Below are 16,693 nucleotides of genomic sequence, written 5' to 3' on the forward strand. Positions count from 1 at the left end.
TTTCACTTGCAGAGGATCAGTTTTCTGAAGTCTGTGTCAAAGGAGCAGCTGAGGGCTAGGGAAAAAATAAATATGCAAGGGAAGAAAAATCCTTAATATTTTTACAAAATAGCAGGTGGAGTAAGGCTTGTGGGAGAGGTGATGTGTCGTACTGGATTGACAGATGGAGAAGAAATTAAACCACTAAGCTTTAATACAGTAAATTTTTCTTCTGTTCTGAAATAGAAGTGTCAATTGTCACGCATAGACTTAATAAGTGCAGCACTACTGCTGGCACAGATATCTGGTGTCACTGTAGTGTTTTAATTCATTCCTGTTTGACGGGTCATAAATAAAAAGTTCGTAATGGAATGAATAGCTTTGTCCTTTTAATTTCTTTAAAGATGTAGAACTTAACTAAGTTAATCTTCACTTTCAATTTTCGTGTGCTTCCCATCTTCTACAAGATTCGTTTTAATTTTGGTCTTATAATTACATGTGACAATTACATTCATTACATATGATTTCACTTTACTCTCTTTTACCACTCGTGCTCATGTGCAGGAGCTCCTGCACCAACTTCTTACAAATTCTCTTGCCCTTCAACTCTAGCAGATTGCTATCCTCAAAAGAAAGGTGGTGTTTCTAAGTATGGAAACCTAATTTAGAGTCCGCTGTGACAACGAGCCACTGCTTCGTTACATTCATATCTATTTCTCAAGTCCATTGGTATTTTCCTGAAATCTTTTCTCTTTGCCTTCAAGCTAAATTAGCTGATGACAGTGGGAGGTGCAATTTTTGTCAATACATTTGAGTCTGACAGCTCTTCTATAGCTAGAGATATTCTGTTTCACCTCCATACACCAGGCACCTATGTAGTTCTTCATTAAAGCCGCAGTTATGGCTACTTAATACAAAGTTGCTTCTGCAGAAATGAACTCAAATCTGACAATGTATCTCTTTAACTGTTTTCTTTTGGGGATTAGCAGACCTGGCAATATCTATAGAAAATCTCACCTGATCTAAGGGTTGGCAACCCTGCCCGTTGCAGGGGGATCAGAACTAGATGATCTTTCGGGTCCGTTCCAACCTAAGCCATGCTGTGGTTCTTACCACAGAAGTCTCTTTCAGAGACTGAATGATGCCTGGGAGAGAGAAGTTAAACATCCCTATGCAGGTACCCCAGGCTGTTTTCTTTTTCATAAGGAAAAAGAGTCCTAAAAGTGTCTGTGCTTATTCCTCAGTACTGTCTTGTCTTTGATATTCATTGGAAAAGAGTTGTGCGTTTTTCTTTCAATAGGCTGAATGGTTGTAATTCACAGCCGAATGTGAATTTGTGTTCCCTCAATTCCTAACTCCTGGAAAGCTTTTTCTTGGCATTTTAGGGGTGGGGAGGGAATAAAATCTTAAAATCATTTTATCAAAATGAGAATATAAAAGAAGGCTTCATTTGTTAGTCTTCCACCCACTGCTTCCTTCATATCTTGACTACGTGGAGCTTGATGATAGCTTAAATGGATGAAACAAAACATCAAAACTTTTGAATGCTCCCAGCTTTCATGCCGGCATGATTTATTGGTTATTTGCTATCAGCTGTGCATGGCTTGCTAGGCCAAACCAGAAGGATGTAGTTTAAAAAACTGTTAGCACACAACTTGTCACCGTTTATTCTTTCTCACCCTTTTTGTGGTTCTTTTCCTGTCCCCTGTGCTTTCTTCTGAGCTTGCTTCTCCCTTCTGGTTTTGTGCTGGGTGCAGAGGTGGCTGATACTTGTGGCCCTGCTGGTCAAGAGCGGTGAGCACAGGGGGAGGGAGCCCCTTGCCAGCCTTTCTCACTTAAACGTGCGTTGTAGGAGGTATTTCAGGGACCTCCAACTGCCAAGTTTGGATAGGCTTCCATGGGAATCGTCAAAACATCTCTGACACAGTAGCTGGTTATAAAGCACTGAGGTTTTAATAAGGGTCAACAAAGGCAGCATGGGACCCCTGCTCAGGGGAAGAAATTATTAAAAAAAAAAAAAAAACAACCAACAAAACAAACAAAAAAAGACCCACAAAGATATGTTTCTTGAGGATCAGTGAATGAGTGCATCTTCTGACTGCTGTTTGATTTGGATGAAATTATGGACAGCATTTGAACTCAAATGTGAAATTGATTCTTGCTGTGCTGCTAATCCCAGCTAAACTAATTGAAGGGCTGAAGCTGCTTCAGACAAAAGGTTTCAGAAGTCGAGCTGCTGATAAGCAGTTGCTGTGCGGTGAGTGCATCAAGTGAGTTCGGTGTGTGTCCTTCTTGAAGGCAAGGACATGAAAGAGATGAGTTATAATCATGGGAGCAGTGGAGGAAACCTGAAGAATGGCAGATTTAATAAAGATGACTAAATATAGTATGCGTGAAATCAATGATAGAGCTTAAAAGTGAAAGGAAGAAAAGAAGCAGGGGGAAGCTCAAGATGCAGCTGGAGATGGTGCTGGCACTTAAAACAGATCCAAGAATTAAGAGAATGCTTGTGTGGCTGAGGAGTTGCAGGCAGCTTGGAGGGACTTTTGAAGTTGCTGAATGAGAAGATAAGGGAGAATGAGAAAGCTGAGAAAAGTCCTGAAGGGATTTGAGTGGGAGTGGGAAGGAAAGACTCCATCGTTAGCATTTGAGATAGCATAAATGGCAGCAAATTTTCTGCCATGGTGGATTACAGATGTGCAAACCATACTGGAAGACATAAAGTGGATATTCTGGTGCTCGTAAGTGGAATTACAGTCCCTGGAGGGGAGGAGAGCCCTGAGGAAATCACTCTTACAGGCAGGCTCTACCTCCAACTATGCAGAAGAATTGCCTTAGAGAAGAAGGCTAGTGCAGTTGCTGGGAACCTCGCTGCAAGGAAAAAGCTTTTCCCAACCTATACTACTTCCATTCAGTCTTCAGCTCTCAGCAGGGAGGTGCTGGGTAAACCCTCGTTTCTGTCTCAGCATATGGAAAAGTGCCAGTGGATGGAAGACCGGTACTAATTGAGAAAGGAAAGAGTTCCAAGGTTAAGGAAAATCATAATCAGGCATTGCAGCTAGGGAAAGATTTAGACTGGATAATAGGATGTTGTTACTAAGAAACAACTGAGATGTTTTGTATACATATTGAGACCCTGGGCAACAAAACGCAGAAATTTGAGCTTCTGACAGCACTGGGGATAAAATGCCAAGTAGCAGAAGCATGGTAGAATACTATTAGTAATTAGACTATATGCATTAAAGCTCTTTGTGCTGCAGAAGCTGTGCAGTAGTAATTATATAGTACACTAGAAAAAATATCTTGGTGTGAAAAGGACAGACCAAAATCAGTTTGGCTTAAAATCGCTTTTGGAGAAAGATGACAGAAGGAGTAAAGAATCTGTTACTAGCTCCAGGGTTAGACCTGAATAGGGATAACAATCTCTGTAGTGTTGTTAGATAAATACTGCTTGTTATGAGGTGGCTTACTTTCCCAGGTAGAGATTAGAGAAGAAATGGTAGGGCCAGGATATTCCTGGATGTGATCGCTGGCAAGTTTCTTCATTCAACTAGTCACTTAACCAACAGGAACTCATCGGTACTTCAGGCATCGTTTTGAAAAGCAGCAATGATATTCTAGAAAATCATTTTGGATTGAAGAGGCAGTTTCACATTTTGCTTAATCAGCTGCGGAAAGGGCTGGCTTCATTGTTCCTGCCCCTGCCTAGCTGATCCCAGCAGTCGTGTGGCCAAGATGAGAGTTACATCAGCAAGGTGACTGCGAGCAAATGAGTCAGTCGGGTGACAGGGTGAGCTCTGCTGGACTGGGCTGCAGGGAGGGAGCGTGAGAGGCTGGGGCTGCTCTGGGTGTCGTCCCATTCCATACTCTGACAGTTAGTCAGATTAAGCACAGTTGAGCGTTGCACGCTGGGCAGTCGTGAGATGACTTGGTTTAAAGTGCAAGGAAGAAATAGATGAAGGTAGGTCAGCTTGGAATTCGAGTTTCAAATCTTAGTAAATTCAAATAAGTAAAAACTGACTGTAAACGTAAGGAGCCCAAATGTTGTGAAGTCAGACATGAGGTTCAGTTTCCAGACAAATCTTAACTAAGTTCTCCTGGTGTACAAACAAAAAAAGGTGAATATCCAGAATGAAGATGTCCAGTAAGCAGGAAGCCCGAGAGCAAAGAAGGAGAGGAAGACTTTGGATATCTTTGCTTCTCAAAGCAAAATCTGATCTTGCAAATTACGTGAAAACAAAACAAAACAAAAAAAGCTTTTGTATGATAAGAAGGGTAGAAAATAATGATAACATGCGTCTGAAACATTAGATATAAAGCATTAAATTTTTGGCTGAATTTCAAGTGAGGATGATAATAGCTGTGAAGGAAAAGGCAAGATGTATAGTAAGAGAATGGTAATTACTACAACCAGAAGGAGTGACTTAAAGATCATAAAATACTCAGACACGGGGAAATTTCCAGCTCAGAATTAGGAAGGAATTAGCGCTGATTGTAACTATTTTAGCTAATCTTTCCTTCAGGGTGGTACCAGTGATTGGAGGAAGCAGTGCCTACATAAGGAGGGGGAAGGGAAGAATTATGCATGCAATTAAAAGGCTGTCAGTCTGCCCTCTGTATAAATATGGAAAGCTTTGGAAGGCATTTTTGAAAGTTAGAATAATCAAGGACTTGGGAGATTAAAGAAAATGGAGTAAAGTACAATACAGCTATTTCAAAGAGATTGTTTGTGATTCAATACTTATCTTTTAAAATAATTCATTTCCTAAATAAATAAGGCAAGCCTGTGGCCTTCATGTTGGGCACGAGCTGACAGTGCTTTTCCCAGCCAGCAAGTAAGTCTCATTGTGCTCCATTGAGGGGAGTCCAAAGGTGGGATTAATACAGAGAGAATCAGACAACCACAGAATGTCCCGAGTTGGAAGGGACCCACAAGGATCATCAAGTCCTCCACATAGGACCACCTAAAACCCAAACCCTCTCTCTCAGAGCGGTGTCCAAATGTTCCCCGAGCTCTTGCAGCTCAGTGCTGTAACTGAGGATCCCGTTCCAGTGCCCGACCTCCGCCTGGTGCAGAACCTTTTATTGATATCCAGCCTGACCCCTCTCTGTCTCAGCTTCATGCCATCCCCTCGGGTCGTGTCACTGTCACAAGAGAGCTCGGTGCTGACCCTCCGCTCCCTGTGAGAGCTGCAGCCGCCATGAGGCCTCCCCTCAGCTTGCTCTGCTCTGTGCTGAGCACACCCAGGGACTCAGCTGCTCCTCGTACACCTGGCCCTGGAGGCCCCACGCCACCCCTGCAGCCCTCCTTTGGATGCTCTCTATCAGCTTTCTGTTCCTCTTACAGTGTGGGGCCCAAACCTGCACCCAGTGCTCGAGGCGAGGCCGCAGCAGGGCAAGGTGGAGAAGCTGGCACCGCCAAGCACGTGAAAGTACTCAAGTGTTTCTGGCAGGGAGATGGGCTTGAGGCAATTCCTTCTGCACTGCAGCCCCCTAAATACTACCAGTCTGTGGCTGCTGAGAGAAGCCGGGCCAAGGGGAGGTGGCGTAATGAAAGCAGACTTAAATGTAGCATTAATTTAGGGATGTGTTTATAAGTGCTGTTTTATTTGAGAAGCATAAGTGACCCTGCAGAGATGCTTTGGAATCATGAGACTGAAAAAGACCTTGAGATCATCTAATCTAAATGAAGGCTGTTAAAGTTTATTATGTCTGCTGTAGAGGCTATTATTCCTTGCAGCATCCTGTTTTCCTGTGTGAAGACACACCCTGCTCTGGTTCCCCTCCCCAGTCCCTTCGGTCTGTATTCATCAACGGTGTTTTCCAAAGCACTGCTCATTGCATTGCTCTTTGGAGCACATGCCTGTCTTTGAGGAGCAGCGTCCAGAACTCTGCTCATTACGTAGTTCTCCAGCTGAGGCCTTATGGATGCAGAACGCAGGTCGTACCAGCGTTCACGTCTTCCAGTACTGTGTGTGCACTTCTACAGCATAGTTCTGCCAGCTTGTAGCAGTTGTGCATTTGAACGTAACCTGGTTTTTTTCATATGCAACTCCTTTGCTGCTCCGTGTTTCTGCAGCTGACTGCTCCTGCCTATGTGTGATGCTCTGCATTTTTGTTTTTCCCCTCAGACCATTTTTCCAGTATGTCTTTTTGTCCTCCAATGCAATTTGCAGTCCTACCAAGCTGCTTGGTTGTCAATTTAATAAATGCAGTCTGTGTTCTATCGCCTGGGTCAGTAATGAAAGCAGCAAATGAGAGCAGGCCCAGCGTAGGTGACTTTGGGAACTCCATTCTAAATACGTATTTTGACGGTGAACCAGCGATGTTTTCTAATTATTTTTTTCTTGATGTCTGTCTACATTACATTGGTTTCATTTGGATCTAATCTCTTTACTTTGCATATGTAAACGTCACAGCAGACGGTGTCAAAAACCTTATTAAAGTCGGGATATAGATCTGCTTTTCAACTCTGCTCTTCTGCTTGAAAAGGATATTTGCTTTGACATAATTTATTCTTCTGGAATTCATACTGGCTTTTACTCACCGCTTTGTTTTATTTTAAGTGTTTACAAATAGACTGATTATATCTGCTTTGTGTTTGCTTCCCTTCCCTTAATCATGGGCTGGTCTTGTCAGCAGCAGCTCCAAAAGCTGCATCATGGACCCACTTGAACCAAACGGCTGGTCGGCTTTGTGCCAAGGCAAGAAAATGCGACTAATATCATTCATCGTGACTTCTGTAATGCATTCCACAGTGCGTCAAGTGATGAGCAATCAGAGGAAGATGGGGATTATTAGCGTGAACGTAAATTAGATAGGAATTAGCTTATAAGACATTAGCTATGTAGTGTTGAAATAGGTGGAGCAGTGTAGTGGTGAAGTAAGTCTGAGTGCCAGGAGTTCTTCACACACTTTGGGAATGACGTGCGTGGTATTTTCTCTGAAATGTTTGGGCTAATTGATTACATTTGATTCAACGTGCAGGTGGTACAAAATAGGAGGTAGTCCTTAACACGGAGGATGAGGGGTTTTTTTTATGCAGCTAAAATTGAACGTCCTTGAGAAGTGAAGTAATAGAGGTGGAACAGAATGTTAAAGTCGTGGATTTAGGAGCAGATGGCAAATGTAGATGAGAGCTTATCCACTGGAAGCACTGGCACGGAGCAGGTCTGGCCCTTCTGGTCAGGCAGAGGAGGGCTGTGAACCTGCTGTGTGACGTTCAGAAGATCCCAGGCAGGGCTCTGGCATGCCCGGGATGTGTTCCTGGAATAGAGGAGTCCAATGTCTCCGTACAACTAACAGCCACGAGCCTGTTTTTAAAATAACATACCTAATTCTAGTGGGCCATGGTGGAGAAGGATGAACTCAAACTCGGTGGGACGCATGGGAGGACTGTGAGGCTGACCAGGGTGTGGGACTGCCGTCTAACAAGAGGCATAGGTGGGAGCAGTTAGTGCGGGATAGTGACATCGTCGTGAGTGCTGTCATGGGAGGAATGAGGGAATGTAACTAGTGCTATAAATAGACCTTGGAGGTAAATACTGTCTGGTGTACTACACAAACAGATCCTGAAGATCCTGAATTTACAACACAGGCCTAAGACACAAACTTGAAAAAGAAAAAACAAAGCCCAAACACGGCAGTGTCCTATAGTTCCTTTCCAACAACCACCAGTATGGTTGAGCTTGGAAAAGGAATGCATTTCATGCTCGGTGGGGTACTTAAGTGAGGAACTCTGTGACCTTTCAGAGGCCCTAGAGAAAGGAGATGAGCAAGATCTGGATCATTTCAGTTTTATCTTTAAACTCGCAGCTGTCACAGTTTGGAGATGAGTGAATTTATAAAAAACGGCAAACTTGTTATCTGAGAGAGAGATGGTTTCAACACCATCTGTCCTGTGTTTTCCTGAAAGGAAGAAAGTGCCCGTCGAGGTTGCTGCTGGACAAGTGTGTAGGAGGACAGATGTGAGAGCCTAAAAATAACGCTGCCTGGAGGAGGGGGGTGGTGCGGTGTGATATCTGGGTTAGGTTCTGAGTTTTTTAACTAGGTGATGCTGGTGGTGTTTCAGCATAGTCCGGCGTTATCCTGGTGCAGGGATGCACTGACTGAAACACTGCCTGCTCCTTCTGTTATTGCTACTCCACTTTTTATTATCAAGTGTAAGTTTTTACCTCGACGTCATGGTGGTTTATGGCTATAGTTCGTCCTGCAAGGAATAAATTGTCTTTGAGAAGTTCTCCCAGGCCTCTTATATGCCAGAGTCGGGCATCAAAGCAGCGTATTAGCAGCTGTGTAGGAAGTCTGACGCAGTCACAATACAATTATAAAACAGCCGTAGCAGTAAAAAATACTGCTCAGAAAGGTTAAAAGATGTTTCCGATTATAGCCTGAAACTAGATTGTATCTCTCCTTGGTTACATGACACATGAAGGTGAGATGAATGGTATTGTTATTTGAGCGTTATAGACCAGGATGTTGTCTCGCTCAGGTGGGACACTGTACAAAGTTAATTGAAACGCACTGTATCAATGTAGCCTAATACTTAAATCTTAGTGTTTAAAAATATGAAAATATTGCTGTCAAGGTATTCAGTTATACCTAATGTGTACACGTTTAGAATATAAAAAAGATGTATTTCAAAACAGAGATGGCCAAGCGGGACCTCACCCCCAGCAAGCTGGAACTAAAAGAGTGCACAGGCACGGGGTCCGGAACAGAGCCATCCCCTCCTGCCCTGATGGGCTGTTCCCCAGTAAGGAAATCCCCAGACCCTGATCGCCAGATAGGAAGTGCAGAGCTGGCAAGTGTAACCTCTGGCTCTTTGGAGACAGTGGGTGTAGGGAAGGAGGAAGTTGTTGTCATCTCACAACAGCGTTCATGAAAAAAAAGCCCCTTCTGAATGTATTGCAAATTTATTATATTTAGAAGTGCATTTATTCTGCAGCTGTTGTGCTTCCTAACAAACAGTGAAATACACTGCTGTCAGTAAAAGGGAGTAAACACAAAGACTGGAGGGATGGTCTTGTTGAAGAGTCTTGGGCTTCTCAGGAAACGAATCTGGGTTTCTCTGTAATGCGTTCATTCATATGATAAGTGGATATTTCCCTTTTCTAGCTTCTGTGGGACGTGTTCTTCTGAAATCCTGCTCTCTGTTCCTGAGCTTTCAGGAAGATTCCTGCACTTCATGTTTTACAGGCTTTTGAGGCTTTTGTTGTCTGAGATACTTCCAAACACGAGCTCCTGTTTAAGAGGCCTTCTTCTTTCTTCCAGCTGTTTTAGGAGACAATCCTGCTCCCTGTAGAGCCTTTCTGCTTAACTGAGTCATTACAGATGACTGAGGTGACCCTTAAGCATGATGTCAGTAGCACAGTTGTGTGTCCTGGGTGTGGCAGCAGGCACACAGGGAGCATTTGCTGCTATGGGAGTTGCTTGGATACTGCTGTGGGGCTGTGGGAATGGAAAATGTCAGCACTGGCGCATTCTCAGCTCTGCAGTACCAGGAAGCAGTGCCTGGAGCAAGGCCCCTCTGACCTGCGCCCTGCCCTGGGGCACCTTCAGATGGAGCCAGCAGGCTGTGTGCCCAGGGTCTGCATGGTGAGGATGCACCAAGAGCTCTCTGGGAGAAGAGCAAAACCAAAAATGTAAAGTGAAATGCAGTCTGCTTAAGAGAGAAGACTCAGATGCAGCAGGTGGAGAGTACGGCTTAGACAAAGGAAAGAGTTGTAGGGCAGGGGAACTAAAAAAACACCCAGCAGAATTAGGGAAAATACTGCTCTGAAGATTGAAGTTAAAGGTATAGGGGGTGAGGTGGAAAAGTTGAGGCAGGTAGTTGAGCTCCAGTGAGGGAGAACAGAAAGGACGCCTATGACCGCAGGTCCAGGTGGCTTTTGGGAGGGGAGCTGTGCTCCAAAGAAGCACATGGAATGAAGCATGAGAGGAGGCAGGAAGCAGTGGGAGGGCAAAAGGTGGAGCCCGATGGACTGCAGTTAGTGGGATTTAGGAGACATGTTGCCGGATGCTGAATCAAAGAGCAGCAATGCAGTGGATGCTAGAATCCCAAAGCTGGTGTTCTAGGTTGGGTTGTTTTGCTGGAGGCGAGGCTGGAAGGAGGGTGGATAAATGGATCCAGTCAGTTCAAGGGGAAAAGGATGCAAGAATGTTGTGAATGTTGGCAGTAGGGATGGAAGAAGAGAAAAATGCCAAGAAATGAGCTGGAGGAGCTTGGCACTGTTGTGAGGGAAGCAAGGAGGCTGAAGGAGCATGAATATTGAAAAATATGGATGGCACCCAAGTTAGAAAGGGTTTGATGAATATTGCAGAAGGAGTGTGGGTAAGAACATTATGATCCTGCAAGTGTTGTGCTTGCTTTGTGGAAGACAGAATCCAGTCCCAAGGTTAATTACTGCTGTAGCATGTTACCATGGCACTGGGAAACCCATGTGAAAGACCAGGATTTCATTGTGCAGTCAGCTGTACAACAAATGTGGGATAAGACGGATTCTTTTCTCCGAAGAGTTAAAACCTGAGAGTAAGTCCAGAGCAGAGCTCATGTGTCTGTATACAGGCAGGTTTGAAATAAGAGGCATTCCTTATGAGAGAATAAGGTAAGACTTCTGTAAAGTAGTGGTCAAGAGTTTAGAGGTCATTACAGCAGGGAAGCCGTTGAGAGAAAATTGAAAGATGTTAATGCATCAGTTTTGTGAGTGCTGCCAGTAAGCTGTTCCTGAAATTGATAAATGAGCAATAGTCAGATCAGGAGACATTGTGAAAGTGCAGTGTGATGTGATGCTGGGAGCAGGAGAGCCAATAGTGGGCTGTGGGCTGGAGGTGTCTGAGACAGCTCTGTGAGCAGATCTGAGCTGGGCACGTATGCATTAATTAGGGCTTGAGTAATCAGAATGCAAATAAGTGTGGGCTGGTGCTCTTAACTATAGAAGGAGCAGAAAAACTTGTGTTTCAGAAACCCTGCAGGAGTTTCGTGTAATCCAGACTCAGGATAGGGAGTGGGAAGGTCACACTTAAAGGTGACACTGATGTGATTGGACTCGAGTGAGTGGCAGAGGTCATGGCAGTGGTGCTCAGCTGACAGAGGGGGGGTATAGGGAAGTGGGGTCTGTTACAGCAGCACTGGGCTTGAGCTGGCAATTCACAGAGGGATGTGTGAGAGGCTGCTCAAGTATTTTGTCTCTGCATGTGAATTATAAATCTGGCCTTAGAGCACAGCTCTGTGTTTCCAGTGTAAGGGCCGGTGCCTGTGAATGGCATAATGCAGAGGAGAGGCAGAGCAAGCGCCGGTGACAGGCTGCTAATGGAAAGTGAACCGTGGAAGGTGTAAATGGACTGGGAAGAAATGAAACCGCAGAGAGCAATTGTAAAATGCGATGTAGGTAGCTCAGACCTGGAAAAGCAATCCTTGTACGCGGGATTGGGGTTTGTAATGGGAGAAATGAAAATAACTGTGTCTGAAATTATTTGCGAACGTGAAAATACGTGGTTTCTGAAGCTTGCTGATTATTTAAGCCCCGCTTTTTCCATGAAATAAGAAAGCTTGTGCAGTACTGTTGCCTTCAGTGATTGTTCTTTAATGCCATGCTTCTGGCTTTTCTTTTACCGAGCCTGTTTGTAACAGGGACATCGGTTCAACCACAGAAGTAGGGAAAGTTTGCTAACAGAGCTCATTGCCAGAGCTGCGATTACAGTGCTGGTGTCGGATGAAGCAATGGGGGAAAATTGCACTGTCATGTTGGTGCACGCAGCACTGAGAGCGTTCCACGACGGCTCCTGGTGAAAGGGCACGAGAGACTTCAGAAGCTGGTTGAAAATGCTGCAAAGGTAGAAACCGTGTTTGAAATCAGATCAATTTGAAATGACTGCAGAACTGGTTAGCGCAGATGGGCTGGTGTACTGCTGGTGGTGCTGCTCATGTTTCTCCACGCCCACCGTTGTCTTCTGCTCCTCAATTCTGAGGAATTGCTGAAGATGGCCCGGTGAAGTTCTGGCACGTGTGGCTGTCCCCAAGCGGTGTCTGCACATCACCCAGGAGGCAAGGTTGCACGTGGACTGGCACGGCAGTGACTCTGTTACGTGGTTGCAGCCCTAGCAGTAGCGATTGTTTCATGCACACAAATTCTCCTTTGGACTTTGGCTCCTGCACTGAAGCGCACCATTTGCACTCAGCTGGTGTGCACGGCGACGTCAGCAGAGCAGCCGTGCAGCTCCGCTCGCATGCTGTGCTATTTCTGCAGGATTGTCCCTAGGAAACCATCTGCCTCGCTCAGGAAATGTGGGGCATGCACAAGCAGGAGATGAGTAGAAAAAGGCTAATTTCAGTTATGGAGACGGATTTAAATCCCTTTCGTTTGTTTGTTTTAAAGGTTAAATATTTATTCACGTGTTCTTTCCGAGCCGGCAGCATCACATGCACGCGCTCCCTGGGTTCCGTGTGTTTGGGGGATTAATCCCTTCAGGTACCCAGAGTGGGGTTCAGCAGAGCCCTGGCCCTGTGCGTGTGTTGGTGTCCCCCTGCCCTTACCGTGTCCCCGGCCATGTGGTGCCGCTGGCCGTGCAGGAGGCCAACCCGGCAGGTGCTGCTGAGCGGCCAGCAGGCAGCTAGAGGCTGGGCTGGCCCCACGGCCACGTGTGAGAGGAGAGCTGGGCGGCCTTAAGGGCTGCTGGGAGCAGGGGGGGAAAGGGGGAAAAAAAAAGTATTTCTTGTGCCATACAAGCCGTGTGCTTTCCACCTCTGAACAAACAGCAAGTGGTATGTCAGCGGGGGTACTTCATGCAGTTTCTGAACACACAGCCCCTGCAATGTGGCTGTCCTGCCAGCTGGGCCCCCGTGCTGCTGCTGCGAGCCCCAGGAGTGTGCGTTCACCCTACTCCATCGATCCTAACGATTATCTGTAGTGGTAGCGATTATCTGCAAAGTAGGGCAGGCGGTGTGAGCAGCAGTACACGCATCCTGTGGCAGCCAGCCAGGGCAGTAATTGAAGGTCACGGCATGTTTGCTGAGCGCAGGGCTGCGCGCTGCCTGTTGGTGGGGGCTGGCAGTGCCCGGAACAAAGGCGCTCTGTTCTGCGGGCGGCAGTGGGAGTCGTGCTGCTGTCCTGTGCCTATTAACCGACTGTGCCCAGGTGCGCTGCTTGGCGAATGTAACCATCTTGGTACAATTATTTTCCATAGGCTTCCGGATCGTGATGTTTAAAATTGTTGCTTAAGAGTCAGCATTAGTGCTTTTACGTGGCCAGTCGGTGCGCGCATGTAATGATACACACTTACATATTGCTGTGTATGCGGTCAGCAGTGAGGACGTGAGCCCAGCGTTGTGTTGCTGTGACACATTTAGCACCCAGCAGTCACACCGGCGGCAGCTCTGCGGCATCTCTGCCCTCCGAAGGCATTTCCCTAAAGCAGCCCCAGCTGAGGCAGCTGCAGCGCGGGTCACTGCTCCCCCCGGCGCTCCTGCCCCTGGGTGCTTGTAGCCAGATCCTGGGGTGGTATTTGAATGGGTGCTGCCGCCCTGGTATTAATATTCCCTGTTACCTAGTCACAGCCTATTAATACAGTGTCGCCGGCCCGTCCTGCAGGCAGCGTGTGCGCTCTAGGTCCGCAGTGCCCGCGATGCAGTGCCGCTGCGTGCACTCAGGGACGGGCCCTGGTGCCAACAGCAGCCGTGGGTGTGCACCGTCCCCGGGTTTGCTGCTGCGTCAGACCCCGGGCTGACATCACTGGAAGGGCTCGGGATGAGAACACCGAGGTGCTCGGGCATCGATTTCCCGTTATTCTCGTACTTGCTCGGCCAAGTGCGCGTTTGGTACTTTTTCCGTGAGCTAAGGAGCGCGCAGCTGCGCTCAGTTTAAAGGGCTCGGAGGAAACGACGCCTCTCTCCCCGCCTCCCCCGTGATTTCGTCGTTTCTCTCCAGGCGGCCGCGTACGTGAGCCGAACCCCAGGGCCGCGTTACGGCCGTGCCGCTCAGGGACCGCACCGGGCGCAGCCCGGCGCCCCGCACCGCCGTTCCCTCGGCGCGGGGTTACCCCGCCGCCCCCACGTGCCCGCGCTCCGCCCCGCGGGACGTGGCCGCCGCGCGCCGCCCCCCGGCCCCGCTCCGCCCCGCGCCCTCCCGCGAGCGGCGCAGCGCCATGCGCCAGCGGCGGGGACGCGCCGGGGCCTCCGCGGCGGCGCCAGCTGCGCGCTAAGCCCACAAAGGCGGCGGCCTCCTTCCTCCTTCTCCTCCTCCTCCTCTCGGCTCTCCCCTCCCGCCGGCCCGCCCCCGCCGCGGCCGCCCGGCCCGGCCCGACCCGGAAGCGGCGCGGCGCGCTCCATTTTGCTCGCTGTTCAAAGGCGGCCACGGGCGCGGAGGTCCCGCGGGCCGGGCCGGGCGCGCCGCGGGGCGCGGAGCCAGGTGCGTGTGAGCGGGGGCGCGGCGGGGACCCTTCCCTCCTCCCTCTCTCCCTCCGTTCCTTCCGCGGGGCCCCGCGCTCCTTTGTTCGCGGGGGGCGGCCGGGCCGGGCCGGGCTTTGTGCGGCGGGCACGGCCACGCGGCGGGGGCGGACGGGGCGAGGAGCCGGCCGTCGGAGCCTGCCTTCCGGGCTCGCGAGCCGGGCCGGGCCGGGCGCCAACGGTCGGGGTGCGTCGCCGGGAACGGCTCCGGCGGCGGCCGCGGCTCGCGGCGCTGCGGGAGGGGTACGGCCTCGTGGCGGCCCCGGCCGCCCAACGGCCACGTCGCTCTCGGACCGCGGGGACCGTCCCGTAACGGCCGCGCTGCAGCCCGCTGCGCCGGGAGCGGAGCGGAGCGGAGGGCGGGGGAGCCGGCCCCGGTGCCGGCCCCGCAGCGCGGCGTTCTTCTGTGGAGGAGGAGCGGCCATCCCGGAGCGTAACGACTGTCATAACGGGAGGTGCCAGCGCCGCGCTAATGCCGGCCGAGGAGCTCCGCGCCGCGTGGAAAAGTTTTCCCGACGGCACCTGCAGATTAACGTCTCCGTGAGCTGAGCGGGGTTGGCGTGCGCGGCCCCGGGGGCGGCGGCGAGACCCAGGCCGGGGGCTGTGGTACTGCCGGGGCGGCGAGGGGGGACCCCGCGGGGTCGGGGGGTTGGGCAGCCGCGGTGGGCAGGGCTCCGAGCGGGCGGTCTGAGCTGGTGAGATAAAGCAGGGGGGCTTCGGGGTTCTTTATTTGAAAGCAGCGGTTCAGAAGAGCGCCGAAGTCAGATGTCACTTAAAATTGAGCGTGTGCTCCTAATCGCGGCCTTCAGGGAGCGGAGTTAACGCGGATGTCAAAGAAGGCTCGGTGCCAGCACGGAGGGGAGACTTGAGCGTGGGGTTGAGTTTGTGCTGGTTCCAGCCTCCCTGGGCTCGTCCTCTGCTTGGGAATGGAAAAGGGAGTGCCTTCCTCCGCAGGGAGCTCCTCAGCCCGTGTTCGTGTCGCTGCACGTCCCGCGTGCTTGCCTCCAGCAGCTGGCTGCTGCCTGCGGAGCGCCCGGCCTGGCTGCCTTTGTGCGCGCACGGTGTGAGGTTGGGTCACGTCCGTCCCCGTCCCTGCTCGAGTGCCCCGGTGCCCTGCCCTGCCCCCAGCCCGAGGCGCGCGGACTTGGCCGGCCGTCCCCAGAAGGCAGCTTCTGAAGGGTGGGGTTTGGTGGTGCTTTGGCACTGTGGAGGTTCTCCAGGGCCTGACAGATGGCAGCTTATGTGCGGCAGAGCAGCCGTCTCTGTAGGAGGACGTGTGTGACATGGCATAGCTTTGCTTTATTTATTTACATATTTTTCCTCTGTGCTTGTGGGATGGCCCGCATCCTTCACATGTGTATTTAGGGGGCGTTGGCCTGTCTGGAGGCTTAGATCTGTGAAAGCAAATGAGGAGGCATTACGTTTCTCTCCTTGGCGTAATCGCGCTTGCAGATCTATATTTGGAACTGGTTCTTTTAATACCGGCAGTAAGATAAACCGGTGGCTCACCCGCACCTTGATCTGTCGTCTTTTCTAAATCCCGAGCGATAACTGCAGCCGCATTCCACGCAGTCTCCTTTCAGCCAACCACGTGGTATGTCCTGTTTGTGCTCAGAAATGCGTTTCCTGACCTGAATAATGGGACGGAAAGGAAGGGGAATGGTGTGAAAAAGTTGGGCGGCGTCTGCTTAGACCTGGGGGCAAATGAAAAACCCAAAGGCTTCGGCACTGACATTTGGAAGGAAAGTTTATCCACTTGTGGGTTTGTACACTCATGCTTTGCAATGCGGTGCTGTGAGCTCCACCCTCCTAACTCAAACCATTAGCGCTGCGAGAACCGGTCTGGAACGGTGGGGCGAGAGCAAAGGGCCTTTCTGAGCCATTAGAGGTTAAATAACTATTTGCCATGCAGGCTGCAGTTAGAATATTATCGTGCTCCCCTGCCCTCCTCGCCCTTTCATCCAGTTAGCGTGTCACCGAGGTGGCTGGCTGCCCAATGGGGTGGTGTTTTCTCCCCTTGCTTGCACAAGAAAGGGTAACGACTGAGGTAGAACCTTAAATAAAACAGAAAGGAGGATGCAGCGTGCTAAATCTGTACGTTTGTAGCATGGGGTGGTGTTTATTAGAAAGTAAGATGCAGCCCCAACAAAAGGCGCTCCTTTGCTTAGCGAGGGCACGGCTTCAGCTCCCCGGGGATGTGGGCTGCGCTGGGAGGGAGGCGCAGGGCACCGCTTCTGCAGAGCGGAGCGGCACCCTGAGCTCCGTCCATGG

At 49.7% G+C, this 16,693-nt stretch overlaps 1 protein-coding gene across 10 annotated transcripts in view; it reads left to right on the top strand.

Moving 5' to 3' along the window:
* The window catches only part of JMJD1C (jumonji domain containing 1C), a 164,191-nt gene that overhangs the window by 92,075 nt on the left and 55,423 nt on the right, over positions 1–16,693 (top strand). For 2 of the 10 annotated variants that reach the window (XM_015288103.4, XM_015288104.4), the window contains exon 1: positions 14,100–14,384. The exons of 5 other annotated variants lie outside the window; for them this stretch is intronic. The gene's annotated coding sequence lies outside the window, so the exon portion shown is untranslated. Of the gene's footprint in view, positions 1–14,099; positions 16,017–16,693 lie in introns of those variants that run through there. 3 more of the 10 variants (XM_046942822.1, XM_040702359.2, XM_046942823.1) reach the window with 3 other exon arrangements.

Source organism: Gallus gallus, chromosome 6 (assembly GCF_016699485.2).
Source record: "Gallus gallus isolate bGalGal1 chromosome 6, bGalGal1.mat.broiler.GRCg7b, whole genome shotgun sequence".
Lineage (NCBI taxonomy): Eukaryota > Metazoa > Chordata > Aves > Galliformes > Phasianidae > Gallus > Gallus gallus.